The sequence below is a fragment of the Ictalurus punctatus genome, chromosome 29, assembly GCF_001660625.3.
Source record: "Ictalurus punctatus breed USDA103 chromosome 29, Coco_2.0, whole genome shotgun sequence".
NCBI classification, from domain to species: domain Eukaryota; kingdom Metazoa; phylum Chordata; class Actinopteri; order Siluriformes; family Ictaluridae; genus Ictalurus; species Ictalurus punctatus.
The window spans coordinates 8,386,914-8,403,562 of NC_030444.2; the positions used below are offsets into that span (position 1 = coordinate 8,386,914).

The 16,649-nt window shown below is 36.6% G+C and overlaps 1 protein-coding gene across 2 annotated transcripts in view; it reads left to right on the forward strand.

Moving 5' to 3' along the window:
- The first annotated feature begins 1,799 nt into the window (after positions 1-1,799).
- Positions 1,800-16,649, forward strand: part of ndrg2 (NDRG family member 2) — a 45,041-nt gene continuing 30,191 nt past the window's right edge. Inside the window, exon 1 of one of the 2 annotated variants that reach the window (XM_053677311.1) lies at positions 1,800-1,885. The gene's annotated coding sequence lies outside the window, so the exon portion shown is untranslated. 2 annotated transcript variants of the gene reach the window in all.

Sequence of the window (16,649 nt, forward strand, 5' to 3'; positions counted from 1 at the left end):
TGACAAGTCTGATCACAGTAAATAACTAATGGAATACAACCATGTATGATTTTACAAGTTGTTCCTCTGGTTGAAGAAGATTCAATTCAGGGTTCATCACAGTACAAAGACATTGTCAAACAACAATTTTGTGTTTTAAGTTTGTAGTTGCCTAAACCAATATTAGCATTGGCATTAGCAATGTAGCTTCCAGTGAGTTCATTGCCACTAGGGTTTTGGTTCGTAGTGTTTATAATATTTAATATTATACACATGAAGTGTATATTGTGTGATATATTCTGTTAAAGTTTTTTTTAAACGATACTGCAGGGTATCATCAAGTTTATAACTTTTAATAATTTTTGTGGTAATTTAAGTGCATTTTAAAACCAAATTTGCAGTGGTAAGTCTGAAAATGGGTCTAGGTCAGTCCCTCCTAGCTTGTAGGTGCTGATCACAGGCTCTAAACTAACTGTGGCGGTACTCTGAAAACATGGATTGGATGGTGCTAACCACCCAGCACTGGATAAGGGTCTTTTGCACAATTACGGATGCAGCAGAATTTACCATGGCACAGTGCAAGGATATTCTTGAAAGCTTTAACGGGGGACTTGGACGAACAGCTCACACCTGTCCTAACTCTTGTTAATATGGTGGATCACAAACAGGTTGGTACTTAGGTACTTAGTCACATGCCTGATGTGGATGTCTGCATCGTATTGGTATAGTCTCACTAGACAAAGCTCTATGTCCAGATGTGCGTTATTGAATGCTAATACATTTATGCCTTTCTAGTGAGAATTTACAATACAGCTAGTGAAAATATCTTGAATACAGGCAAATGTATCTAACATTTTTATTATATTATTAGAAATCACATATAAGATATATGTATATATTCAAGATATGTTCACTTGTTAAGAGCTCACTTTTTGTGGTATGGTTTATGCACAGTGTCAGATTAGGTTAATACTACCTGGCTGTGCAAATCAACTCTGTGTATTCTGCCTTGTGTATCTGTGATATCTCTTTTGACCCATTGCCAAAGAAACCCCAAGCCCTAAGGAGGGATAATCACACCTTCAGGCTCCTAACACATGGCTGGGTGCCCCCTGCCCATCTTGTGGGACAAGCCCCAAACAGCAACCCTCAACAATTAAAGATTCCCCGGAAAGACTAGGAAAATAAGATTAAGTCAGGTCATCATATGTGGTACCGCCCTCTGCTGAGGATCATAGGACTCATCATGGCAGCTGCAGAACATTCCCTGCTGTGCCTGGTCCACCTATGGTACTACATAACCCAAAAGGTAGCCATCATATTATTAGACCAACTGTCTAACAGGGACCACAGGGAGGTGGGCATCATCACCCTGGCCTTTGGATGGGCAGGACGCCCAGCTCCTATTTAGACATGCCACTTTTTTCTCACTGGGATTATTTCGAAGCGTGCTGCTTGAGAAGATCTGTGTGGTTCCTATCCAGGCCTCACCATGCACTGGCTATTATTCAGGGTTTATAAAACCACATATATAACCATAATCTTAACAGTATTTGGGTATACCTTTTCCTGATGTCCTACTGCATCAGTGCATGACCTTGTGATTTGTTAAAAAAAAATATAACTTTGTGAAGGTTGTACATTTTATTTAAGATGTACTCGAAAAATGAATAATGTTTAATTGGGTACACTGGCAACATGTTCATGATGTCAATATATTGATTTTTTAAGACCCCACCTCGCAGCTTACAGGACTTAAAGGATCTGCTGCTAACATCTTGGTGCCAGATACCACAGCACACCTTCAGAGTTCTTGTGGAGTCCGTGCCCCGGCAGGTTAGAGTTGTTTTACAAGGGGAACCTACACAATGTTATGCAGCTGGTTTTAATGTTATGGCTGATCAGTGTAAGTGATACAGTAAGTGCAACAACTAACAATCTAGGTCTTAAGTACTGTAAATGACTAAACATGTGAGACTTGGAACTTGTGAACATATAGCATATAATTTGAGATAATGCAGATTCAATTTTAAGACAATTTATTGCTTATTAAGGTGAATTATGTTTCGACAGAAAAAAATTTAAATGATAAATGAATGCAAAACAATAACAAAAAATTGATTACATTAGGTAATTTTTAGAGAATTCTGTAGATTATACTTGCTCATATGGATCACATGGATATGTGTTTATGAGTTTAGGCACTGTCATGTAGCAGACACATGGATGCAAGTGCATGATTTCAGGTATTATTAGAATCAAAACCAACAAAAGGGCTAGGCAGAGACCTAAGGTTATTTAAAGGAAGTGAACACATCCAGCGTTTACCACATAGGTGATTAGGTGTAAAAAAAAAAAAAATAAAAAAAAAAAAAGAAATCCATTGATTATGTCAGTGAGGAATAAATTCTACCTTTTAATTAATACAGTACATTTATGCCTGGTGCAATGGTCCCTTTTGGAAAATATTGCCTCAGGTAACTGATAAACTGGACCTTGATTTTTATTTGCTTTTCTTTCATAGTCCTGTTATCTTTGGTTTTACCCTGTAACCTCGAACCTGAACGCAAACTCTTTAGAGCAAACAGAAGATTTTAGGAACAGACAAACAGTTGGGATTTAGGTGCTAAGGCAATAAGTTTCCTAAAAACAATAAATCACCCAAGATCAGTTACGATGAAGAATTTTTTTTGTTTGTGTGAGCAGAGGTGGCTCTATATTGACACTTGAGGGTGTTTTCATTTTGCTCCTCTCCTTTATCAGTTTTGACACAAACAACATTAATGGCAGTTTTGGGGGGTGTTGACTTCCATGACTTAATCAAGAACAGCAGTAGCCCCTGAGCCAAGCACTGTTACTGATAAGTGGGGCTCATTCATTAGATGAAAAGCTGTATTTTCCTTGTTTGTTGTTGTTTTTTTTCTTAAATAAAAGAGCTTGATGTACTATTTAAATAAGGCTATATGCTATATGCTTTATTTCATACAGGTGTTGGATATAGTAATAAGGACGTGACATGCAATACATTTAATCATATAAAAATGTTTTTCTAGCATTAACACAAACAATACATTTGCAAACATTTGGCATATGGCCTGCACCTTCAATGCATCTTCACGCAGGAATATTTAAAAAATGTATGGCCTGACAACAAAAAAGAGACTTTCACCTTATCACGTCATGTTCACTACTTCTGTACTCATGCCTAGGGTATAACATAATCACCTTGTACGCCCAATGTAGTGCATTATACTGTATATAGGGGACATTATTTGAGATTCTACAGGTACAGCTGCATTAAAAACAGCTGAATATAACATCGTAAACATTGTAAAATTATGTCTCTTTACATATTTACTTAACTGGGATTAAAAAGTAATCACAACTAAAACTGCTCTTAGAAAGAAGTACAGTTTGTTTTAAAAGCCACTTAACCGTGTTAAAACTGAGAATGAGACGGTTGTCTTGTTTAAAACTGAAAAGCTTCCACTTTTCACGACCGATACTTCCTCACTTTTATTCCTGCCCCTTGCTGTTTATTCTGCACTTGGCCTGACCACACTCATCTTTTTCACTCTAATAGCTAGCAGTAGCAGTGCGTTCGGCTATTCACATGCATGTTTATACTCTGCGGTTGTACGCTAATGATATTATCTTCAGGTGGACACACTTACTCAAACAAGAACAAGAATCACATTACTGCTGTTTGCAATTTCAATGCTTATAGTGGAAACTCACATTCTGATAACGATAAAACTATGATTAATCATGCAGCCCTAAGCTTAAACATACATTTATACAGAAAACTAAGCTTCAAGGACAACCTTTTTTAAATTCCTAAAAGGTGTGATGTCACTACCATTATCATATTTGCATATTACTGCATAAATTGACATAAGACAGCCCACTCAGCTTGGCCAAAGAAATGATAGGAATACTGTTAGTGCAGTCTGTAGTGAGATATTGGAACAGAAGAGCAGAAATATTGGGCGTCATTTGCTAGCTCATGGGTCATTTTTTAAAATGTTACATTCAAATTTCAGCACTGCTTCTTACAGCTTCTGACAGAAGGCATATCAGCGTGATTGACATTAAATTTGTGGCACCCTCTTGCTGCTCAGAACTTTCCTATTTGTGTTTCCATAGCTACCCAACAGCCTGCTGTAGGTTACTTATGTATCCAAGACAAGAAGTACAGTGACGTGTGTGTGTGTGTGTGTTATAGTAAATGCTCACAGTTGTGTCTGTTTGATGTGAACATGAGGAAACATCTCCAAGCTATGTACAGTTACAATGATTTCGCTGCCAAAAGTGGAAAGTGACGGATCTGAAATCACAATTAACTGTGCAACATTTGTTTTATTATTAACTGCTTATAGCATGGTTCCAGTTGAGTCATGCGTTTTACAGGGCACAAAAAGAAGTGTATAGTTGACACTCTGAATAATCTAAGTCTAATAATAATTAGGGGTTAAAAAAGGTTGTTATTTAAGAAGGAAAAATTTACCCTTGTTTATATGATGAAGCTTTCTTTAAGGAGATTTATTTAACATTTACCGAAGGAGTCTCCAGAGGATGAGATGTAGTTCGTTTAATGTTATCTTGGCAAATTGCTGTGGTATAAGAGGGACAAAACACTTATAAGAAAATACCCCCGTTGTTGATTATTTTCCTTTAACAGCACACCCCGTCGTGTTTTATTCATTACACAACTTTCTGATATTCATACTATGGCACATACTGCAGTATATCATCACACCTCTACATTCTTGAATATGGACATCGTATCCTGGAGAGGCATGTGTTCAGTCTGAAGTACTTACTTCTGAAGCTAAAGGTGATGTGTGTGCAGTTCATGCATTTCATTTGATTTAAAAAAAGGGTTTGATTCTGGCTGTCTATAAGTGAGACATCAATGAGATTTCTGAATTTGATGGTCGGAGCTGAAAAACATACAAACAAACAAAAACAACCAATAGTAACCCTCATAGAATTTGTAATGGTTCTAATGGGAATTGTATTGGTTTTAATGGAAATGGTAATGGGCCCCTGTGGGTCTCTACTGGTAATTTGTTGCCAATAGGACCAACAATGGCAATGGTAATGGTTTTAATGGTTAGCTCATTGTTTGTAATGGTATTTGTAGTGAATTTCTGTGGTAGATTCGGTTGTTGTTTTTTTTTTTCAGTCAGGTTTGAGGGCTTAGCCCCAAACCATATGCTAGGCTACAAAATATATGGTACATCATGCTTTCTTTCTTTCCATCACAGGTACTTTTGACAGGAGCAAGTTCTCTATTCTTTTGTGTATTGTGTATTTCTTCTCACGTCCTAGGACGTTCATATGCTGACTGCCACAATGTGTGGTTTGGGGAATTTCCTATTACTGACAACCAAACCTCTTTCACTCTTAAGGGAATGTTTTGACAAGTTTGGGCAGCCTAAGGGTATGAAGTGTGTGTGTGTGTGTGTGTGTGTGTATATATATATATATATATATATATATATATATATATATATATATATATATATATAATTCAGCAATAACAGTTATCACTCCTCACAGTTGTAACCAGAACCTTGGAATGTGAGCGCGGTTTGTTCCACTTGCTACTTGAACAGCCGAACCGTACCATTTCAGGAAAAACGTGGGGGGAGGCGTATTATATATATAACCTTATTTAGACCGGTATTTAGCGACGCATTGATAAATACCAAACATTACGTTAAATACTACAACTCCGTATCATTTCTCTGTCGATTTCCTTTCGATTTTTTTTATCCTCACCAGATTTAGAGATTGCAACACAATATAAATACCCCTACCTTTACTGAAACTAACTTCGTCCCTCTGTTTGATTGACGGGTCCATATTTTGTGCAGGATTTTTTTTTTTTACATGCTACTTGAGAAAGAGGAAAACAACAGATTGAATCTGCGAGAGGCAAGGCAGAAATAACAAAGACGGAAGAAAAGTGAGAGATAAAGAGAATATTGGGGACGTGACAAAGGACGAGAGTGGAAAATTAAACCTTGGCAAAGGAAAGGAGAGCAGAGTTGGTGTGATTTGCACATTTAGTCAACTCTCAAATATCGTTTTAGTTGTTGTGTAGGGTAAGTGTGCAATATGTTTAACTCTTTCTTTCCAAATGCATTTATTTTTAAGTTGAGTGCCTTGTTTAAAAAAATAAATAAAATGAACAAACCCACACATGGTTAAAATAAGTGATTAATTATTAATAAAATAATATTATTTATGTTTACATTTACGACGATTAACGACAAAATACGGCATTTTGCTGCAGCGTTTCATTATGCTCTTGTGAATCCGGTCTCTTATAGTTAAACAACATCCTTTAGCTCATTCACGTGTCTTTACTTACATGCTAACAATAACCGACACTGAAAAATATGACGAAAAGATACGTATTTAAGAGCTTGATCAGTGAATATGCCATAGGAGCGTGTAGAGAGCTCTTTGTTGACATGCACACTCACATGTGTTGCTGTATTACTACTGCTTTCTTCACTAGCTGCTCCTTTGTTGCATCTCTTCTGGGTTTTTATATATATATATATATATATATATATATATATATATATATATATATATATATATATATAATTCAAGCCCTCTCTTTTGGGAAAAAAAATCCCCATTACTTTCATAGGAATATATGACGTGATAATGTGTGTAGAGTTGGTATATTTTGCTCTTAAACTTGAAGGAGAGACAAGACACCCTGAGGGCTTTGCGTTTCCCCCTTGCACACTCCCTCTGGCAGTTCGCTCTTACACACACAAAGGAGGTTTTTGAAATAAATAAATAAATAAAAATCATACGGATTTTAAGAAGGATTTTTTTTTCGTTCATATAAGTGTATTGTGCTAGATATGTCTCTCATGGTTTCTTAAAATGCTGCGGTTAGTTTTTCATGCTGTTAAAAATGGACCAAGCCCACCAAACAAGCTGGTTTCAACCGCATACTAATGTACTTAATAGTATGCAATGCTACTACCAGTAGTGCACTATTATCACGTACTGTTTAGTGCGGTAGTATGCAGTTTGGGATTAGTACTGTTTAGGTCTATGCGTTGTGTTTTTGTTGTTGTTTTTATTTTTTTTTGTGTGCTAATGAGACAGAGTAGTCTCGTTTTTCGAGTGTGTCTAGACTGTGTGTGTGAGTGAGAGAGAGAGTGCGCGAGAGAGAGACAGAGGTGTATTTCCAAGCTTAGCTCTAGAGAAAGTCCAATGCGCAAGTTAAAACAAGATCAAGTTACCTGTTTAAAAATGTGACTAAACGAGTTATAATTCTCTCTCTCTCTCTCTCTCTCTCTCTCTCTCTCACACTCACTCACACACACACTCACACACACACCCACACAGACAGTGTAAGGTAAGGAGCTGTCACTGAAACTGCATTGAGTCATGCAGCGGTTAACAATGCAAAATGTTTTTGTTTTTTGTTTTTTTGTCTTGCAATATATTTTTTTTTGCACAGTGTCACTCTGGTTGAACTCCAGAGATCATATGTGGAGATGGTTGACCTTCTGCAAGTTTCTCCCATCACTGCAACACTCCACCCTTCTGGTCTTTTTGGCAGAGTGTCCAGACTGAAGCCTCTCCTCAGCGCAAGACACGGCTTGGACTTGGAATAATTTTTTGTTTGCAAATATTCCAAGCTGGCTTTCATTTAAAAAGGTGTTGCTGGACAACCTTAACAAGCTACGCTGCATGGTAGCGAAGGTCTTACAATTGGTAGTAAATTCTTATGAAAGTTAGCTATTATTAGCTGCCGTCTGTAGTGTGTATGATTGTTCCCTGTGATGGGCTGGTCCCCTGTTCAGGGTATCCCCTGCCTCGTGCCCCGAGTTCCCTGGGATAGGCTTGAGGCCCCCTACGACCCTGTGTCGGATAAGCGGTACAGAAAATGGATGGATGTATTTATGGATAGCTGCCTTGGGTTATGCTATCACTTCTCTCACGTTGGTTTGTTGGTTATAATTAAAGCTGCAACAACTAATCGATAAAATCGATAATCACTGATTATCGTTGTCAACCAATCTCATTATTGATTAGTTGGGCTGCGCACAGCAGGCGGTACGTTTTCTCACTGCATTACTTCTGTTCAGAAAACACGCTTCGGAGAGTAAATGCTAAAGTTGTGTCCCAAATGAAGTACTACACACTTACACTATGCACTGTGTACTCTACCGTCTAGTGTGTGGATTTTAGAAAGGTAATACCATCTCAAATGGAACACTGTGGGTTTTTTTTACTAACCAGAAGTATAAGCTGCTTCCTAGTTGATGGCGCATGATGTCACACACACGTATTGTGACACCGTTAGCTTTAGCAGATACCCAGAGTCAACGGAAATTACTTTCTTCAATTTACGGTTTATGTTAGCGGTACCTTTTATTCCCAACATGACCTCAGTCACCATCAGTCAGGAAGCCTAATCGACAATTGACTGAGGAAGAAAGTGTGCGACCTCCAAGTCCTCTAAGGCAGGGAAGCATTTTATATTAAACACCGTGGAGAAGATCGAACTTTTTTAAGAATCTACGCAGAGATTGCGTAGCACGGAAGCATGACAGTGATGCACGAGCACAAACTTATGTTTATATCCAAAATAATATGTCTAAAGGCAGTGAGTATCAGAAACCACAAGGTGCAGTGGAAGTGAGTTGTTGTTGTTGTTGTTATTATTGTTATTATTATTATTATTATTATTATTGTGTAATAATAATAAATACTATTATTATTATTATTATTATTATTATTATTATTATTAATTTAGGACTGTAGTTTAATTCAGTGCTTTTTGTGCATCCATAAAAAATTTATGCATAAATACTTATACAAGTATTCATGTTATGGATGCACAAAAAGCACTGAATTAAACTACAGTCCTAAATTATTAATATATATTCTGGTGTGTGTCTGTGTGTATTGGGTTCTTTTCAGTCTTATATAATTGAACAGACAGTTACATAAAGTTTTAATCTGAAGTTTATATTTGTAACGCTCAGTTTGTGGATTTTATCTTAAATAAACAAAAATAAAAGAATGGTACTGAAAGTTTGCCTCAATCCAATTCATTGATTAATCGAAAAAATAATCGGCCAACTAATCGATCATGAAAATCACTGTTAGTTGCAGCCCTAATCTCATGCGGTAACATAGACTTGTACCTAAGAACTTATGCTGTACTCATAAAAACTCCAGTTTCCTCCCCAATCCAAAGTCATGTGCTGTAGGCTGATTGGCATCTCTAAATTATCTGTAGTGTGTGAATGGGTGGGAGTGTGTGCACGATTGCTCCCTGAGACGGGTTGGAAACCTGTCCAGGGTGTTTCCTGCCTTGTACCTTAAGTCCCTTTGAGATACACAGTCTCCATACTCCCCGCGACACTGTGTAGGATAAGCGGTACAGAAAATGGTTGGTTGATGGATGGATTTATAATCCCAATATCACCCACCCTCTGAAGGTTTCTTCCTCGTGTTCTTTGTCCCCATCACCTCTGTTTTGCTCATTAGGGATCTAAATCTACTTCCAGATTTCTTTAAAGCTCCTTTGCTAAAAGGATAAAATGGGATGATAAAAGTACTACTTTAAATAAAACTGAATGAAGGAATGATAAAGGTTGTTTAGCTTTAAGCCTGTGTATCAGGCCAGCAGTGTTAAAAAGGTTAGTTGATCATGATTTGCAGTTTTCATATCAGAACATACTAATAATTCGTGAAGAAACTGCTACATCCTGATGTACATGCATCTGTCTTTTCCACTTTTATTATGTTACTCTGTAACTACTTCATATCTTATCAGTATCAACATCCCAGAGTCAACACTTCTAACATAATATTCTTGGTCATGTTTGTACTTTTGATTACACTGTGAACATCTGCTGCACAAACCAAGTGCACAAAAATACCAAAGTCTCTGTTTAGAATTCTGCAGTATAACAAAAAAAAAAAAAACATATTTAAAATCTTTTTTTTTTTTTGTTGTCACCCTTTTTGAAATGTGCCTTAAAGCTAGCAAATATTGATTTAGATTGAATGAGGTTTGAGTGGAAATATGCAATACAGTAATAGATAATATTATCATCCAGTAATGGTGAGATGTTTTTTCCTGGTAAAGCCAACTCTGACCCTGCCCTCAGTGTGAAATATGATATACCCTGCATGACTCAGCCGACAATAAATCACAGACACAGTGGCAATGATGTGAGGTGCTACTTGCAGCACCTCCACTGACACCCTTTCGCCATCTTCATAATAATCCATAGCAGGGTAATGAGTGTTAATATTCCCCCTTGTGGACTATCTTCTACTTATTAAAGACTAGTGCTTAAGAGTAGATTTAAACGCTTCCATCTACGAAGCTGGTGCATGCACAAACATTTACATAGGTATCTGCCAACATAACGTAAATGTATGTTTGCACTAGGAGAGGACACATCACACCTGACCTTGGTCCAGATGCAGACCTAGCGAAATATTTCACTGGATTCAATCAAGCAGTCGTAAAATACTGAAGCAGAACCAATCAATCAACGTAGCCTATGAAAAAGTGTCCAGCGACTCCAGTTGTTTTTTCTTTTTAACATAAACAAACTCTGATTCTATAGCAGGTACTCTGTTGCAGTTTAACCAAACCACATGCATTTATGTAAATGATTTGACTAAAGGATAATAATAATTAAAGTCATATGCATTTATTGCCCCTGCTTCAAATTCAGAAATTCAGAGTAAAGGTATGTCGAAGGACACATTCATTAACATGGAAATGTACCAGCTGTTTATGGATCTAACAAACCAATTTTGTTTACAAAAAAAATGCAAACAATTGTAATCAAAAGTAATAACTATGGGAGTGGGGAAGTCTGGTCAAACTGTTTGTAGGCTTGGGATCCTGTGGTGCTAGTAAAAAGTGATAAAATATAACCACTTTTAAAATGTCATTTATTGCTGTGAACTAATAACTACATTTAGATTTATTCATTTAGCAGACGCTTTTATCCAAAACGTCTTACAAATGAATTAATACAAGCAAAGCTTTATAATTTTTAGATTTATAATTGAGCTCTAGATAAGCAAAGTGTGCAGAGTAGAGGTGTAGGAACCTGAGTTATTTATTTATTTATTTATCTATCTATTTATTTATTTATTTATTTATTTAAAGATAATGTGGGGTTCGCATTTTAAGGGTTAGTTATGTGCTCATGGAGGTGTGTCTTCAGCTGTTTTTTGAAGATAGTGACCGATTCTGCTGTTCGGATTGAGTTTGGAAGTTCATTCAACCACTGAGGGACAGTTATGGAAGGAACTTCATTCCGGACAGCAGAATCAGTCACTATATAATGGTTAAACATTTAAAAGCAACTATTGTCACCATTCAGTCATGTTAGTTGCTTATCCAGACCTTTGTAGGCAAATATATTTTCTTACTGGACTATCACACATTATTAGTATTAGCTGAATACCCCTGGACTAGAAGGCAGTGTCACATGTACTCAACCAGGGAAAAAAAAAGGATATTTCAATTTAGTAGGAAAATGGAAGGAGTTTTCTCAAGTAAATGCAACAAATTAAAATTTAACCGTTTATGCAGCACTAGGGATAATATAAGATGAAACTACAGTTATAAGAGTTTTAGTTTTTGCATGTCAAACAATAAATGCGAACTATCTACAGGTAGGAATCAATGACTGTATATACGAGTGGATGTTGTAACAAGGATTTAAAAGTGAAGCCAAAATTCCTCTGAGGTGCTGTAGTGGCTGGCTGCAGTACGATTTTTAACCCCGCCCATTCACGTTAGTGAATGGGAAAGGAGCCAAACTTGCATTATTCAAGTTACAGCTCTACAAATTATTACTAAAAGTTAAGTTATTTGAAGGTAAATAAAAGGGAATAGTTGGTGAGGTGATTGACATTTGGGGGTGGGCTAGAAATGACAGTCGAATCTCATGAACATACACGCACTTTGCAAAACCTGAATGTTTTGCTAACTTTACTGAATACTAATATTATAACTAGGGCTATAACTAACGATTATTAGAAGTTACACCGCAAGCGTGCAAATACAGCATATAATGACAGTAAAATTAAACTAAACTTACCTAGGAAAGTGGGTCAGACAGGACTGGCCTGAAACACCTACATAAATGTGAATATACAGTGCCCTTGACTAATATTGGCACCCTTGGTAAATATGAGCAAAGAAGCTTGTGAAAAATTGTCTTTATTGTTTAACCTTTTGGTCTTTTGTTAAAAGATATAGGAGAAGACTCTGAGTTGTTATCTTGGCAAAGGGAGGCATCACGAAGTATTGACTAAAAGGGTGCCAATAATTGTTGCACACCTATATTTAACAAGGATGTTTTTTTTTTCAGTAAACCTGTTTTCTTTGCAATTGTTTGATATCCATGAGAGCAGGATATTTTTGTGAATTCTTTTAACAAAAGATCAGAAGGTTAAACAATAAATATAATTTTTCACAGCCTTCTTTCTCATATTTACCAAGGGTGCCAATATTAGTGGAGGGCACCATATATAATCACAATCACAATAATTATCTAGCTTTTTAGCACTACAAATTTAAACACAACTATAAACCCCAAAAACATAAACAAAACAAAAATATATCAGTGGTTTCCAGACCAGGTTTCGTGACCCCACATGGGTGGTGTGCATGGTTTGCAAATGCGATCACTAAAGAAACTCACAAGCTCCTCTTTTCTTTTATTTATTTATTTTACAAATTACTATTAAAATATCAGTCTACCTACCGAGAAGGATTTTATGTGCCACTATCTTTCGAAGTGTTACTGAGAGTCCCAACCAAATTCCACATTTAAACCAAGAGTATATCTCTTGGTCTTTTCACTATCCTGACACACTGCAGTAGTGTAGGTATTCAACAATAAAAACATCTATCTCTGCAAATCAGGCTACTGATTTATGCATACTTGAGTACTATTCTAGCCCATTTATTGTTTGAATTTAAAAAAAAAACCTCTTCTGACCTTCAAACCCACTTAAAGTCTGTTTTGTGTACAAATCTGGATTTTTCTGGATTAGGAAATAGATTAGGTATGGTTATTTCTATTGAGACAATTGAAGCTCAGGACAACAGTCATGACGACAGTGGTAACTCTGTAGTGAGTAAATTTTTTAAAAGTTGCTTGACATTGTTTGATATTGCTAAACATTTTACAGTTCCACATGGAAACCTGGCAGACAGGGATGTTTTGGCTCTGATAGCCATCTAGTGAATGTCTTATGTAATCCTCCAGATGCGAGATAGACAGGCGAGTATATGAACAATGCTTCTGCAGCTGCTGCTTCTGTACATGCACGCAAGTCACATGTTAAGTACTATATAAACCTCTTCTTCATGCTGGGCCATATCACACCTTACCACTGTTGTCTTTTGCTTGTTTTGTATCATTTGAAGCTAGATGTGACTGCTGAAGGAAGTTCACCCTTTCACACACACCTCCTAATTCATTGAAAAAGTTGTGGCATGGAATGTACGTTCACCCTTCCCACTGGACTGGGACTATTGTAGCTGGTTTAGCTTTTTTAATCCTAGTAGTAGTCAGCTGAAGAGACATCATTATACAATGCCATGACTGTGATATTTGTTGTCATTGAATAATCTAATTCTGAAATTGTCTTTGCCGCAGTTGCCAGCAAAGATGAAACATTTTTGAAGTGTTTCGATACTGTATTTAACAGAGCCTTGTCCAGTTTGTTTTTTTCTTGTGGCTTTTGCCATCACCTTAAGCTTTGCTCAAATACTTTTTGTTTGTTTGTTTAGATCAAGTAAAGTTCATTGGAAAACTTCCTGCAGAAATATTTAACAGAAGTGTGCGGATATTCAGGTGCGGATATTGCCTCAGATATTGCATCACCTGATGCAATTTCCTCATCAAGGCAGTAACAGTGGTGCATAATGCCGTTTGTTTTAACATAAACCTCAATAAATTGCTTTTGTTTAATGTATCAGTTTCCTGTAGTCAGCAAAGCTAATTTGTAGACTACAAATCCACCACCTGTAGTTCCTGTATCCCACCCACTTGTCCTGCAAGTGTGAGATGCCCAAGTCATGAGAGGAATTTTTGTAGAATTTTAAAAGCAGTATTAAAAATGCAGAATCATTATTTCTAAAGAGAAAAAGAAAATAACCGTGACCTCAGACAATGTGATGGGCTCACACAGTGACCGAGGTGACTTTTCGGACTCCTTCGTATACTGGCTCAGGTTCAAGTGGCAGCACAGTATTTACTGTTCCCACTCCTCTATGCTATTTTTACTTGTCTGGGGCACCTCCTATTCAATTTCAATTTATTGTTGGATAGCCCCTTGAAGTGCAGCATCTCGTTTTCAATGGGGAACAGAAGACAAAAATACAAGTACATAGACAAGACAAAACTAACACAAAACAAATATGAATATGCGATTAGCTCACTCAGCTTCTTCAACCACCATCCAAAATAACAAATAAAATGTTAGGATGATTACAATGACCTTACAACAGAAAATAAGATATATACAAGTTCATACATTTAGCCAATCTACAATAGAGCAATGCATGTAAGTAGAGAGCGGGTGGGGGCGGTCAGTTCACCATACAACAGGAACCACCAACAACAGCGTACAGTTAACCACATATGGAAAGTAAAATTGCAGTCATAAGAGGATAAAATAATGAGACCTATGCAGCACATAGACCAGGCAGAGTAGCTACACATGCCCACATCAGTACCATGAACATGATGTATTAAGATATTGGAATAAAGATGACTTAAAACAACACAGTGGTAATAGATCATAAGAAAGACGGAACTTTATTCCAGTCACAAGGTGCTTTCAAATGAAAAGCTTTACATCTGACCTCTGTGGAAATTCACTCTCTCTCTTTCCCCATTAGTCCACCACTTGGTCAGCAATGCCACATGCATGTGAAGGCGCTCATCCTGGTCATAAGTGCAAGAAGTTGCACAGTTGAACAGGTCCGTTTTGGAGAAGCTTGCATGAGCAAGTGACAGTAGGCTAGTTCATCTCTATTAGTGTTCATTCATTGTTGGTACTGTAGTAATAACAGCCCTGGCAAGTGGTTAAAGACACACCAAATATATTCAAAACACAAACTTATTAGAAGGAACATTTTAAAATATCCTTAGAGTTGATGTGCAACTCTGACATGCAACATGTCAATCAACTATTTCAAATAAAAGAATCCTTCTCCTCATGTTATATATAAATATTTTGATTGTATTGTTACATGTGAATGAGTTAAACATTTTACAGGCAAACGAAGCTAAATGTTATTGTTCTGAATAAAGTTTTTTTTTTAAGTTTTTTTTTTTTTAATATAATATGTTGCATTTAGTAGCAATAGCATTGGTGGAAACAAGTGAATGAAATACAACAAAATGTAGTGCTTTGTTGACATAGGAGCTTTGACAACCAGGTTGTGTATACTGCATTTAATTACTACAATCACTGTTGCCATAGGGAACCATGACGAGTGTATTGTGCATTTATTAATATGATTGCTACAATCGCTTCTTAGATTAGCTAAATATGTAATGGGTTTTATAAGTAAGGAAGAAAACATGACCATGTGTGCTTTTATCGGGAAGTAGTCCACGACAGGGCGGTGTGATGGGAAATGGAGATACTGTTACAAACATAAGTGTTTTATTCCTCTTATGATATCAAAGCAATTTGCCAACTCTCTCTCTCTCTCTCTCTCTCTCTCTCTCTATATATATATATATATATATATATATATATATATATATATATATATATATATATATATATATATATATATATATATATATATATATACACATAATTATTTTTTAAAAATTATTATCCATTTATAGTTACATTTAATCTTGTGGAACATCTGTTATCATTTATGTTATAGCAGCTATACACTGATCAGCCATAACATTAAAATCACTGACCGGTGAAGTGAATACTATTGATGATTATCTCATTACAATGGCACCTGTTAAGGGATCCGATGCTACTGTAAGTAGAAATACTGTAGCGGAAATTGCTGAAAAAGTTAATGATATATGATATCATTGATAGAAGTTCTATGATTGAAAGGTGTCAGAACACAGTGCATCACAGCTTGCTGTTCAGTCAGGGTGCACATGCTGACCTCTGGCCACCACCAAAAGTGCTTAGAATGAGCACATGTGCATCAGAACTTGACCATAGAGCAGTGGGAGAAGGTGGCCTGGTCTGATGAATTGCATTTTCTTTTACATCATGTGGACGGCCGGGTGCGTGCACGTCGCTTACCTGGGGAATAGATGGCACCAGGATGCACTATGGGAAGAAGGCATTACTATAGAAAGGATAACGTATTAGAAGGAGGCCATTAATGTAACCCCGTGATGTGAATTATAGCTGGCACTACTGTCAGAGCTGCTGTTACATCAAATAGGAAATTAGAAGACTAGATATAAATGTTTATTTCTATGGTATATTGTGTATGTTGGTGTAATTGTTTATTGGCGCATGCTTAAAAGCAACTAGAGTGAAATCTCAAACCATTTTTCTTGCAAGTTGGGCCTAGTTTAGTCTTTATGTTTTAATATTAAATAAGATCGAAAGAGCTAAGAAGTGAA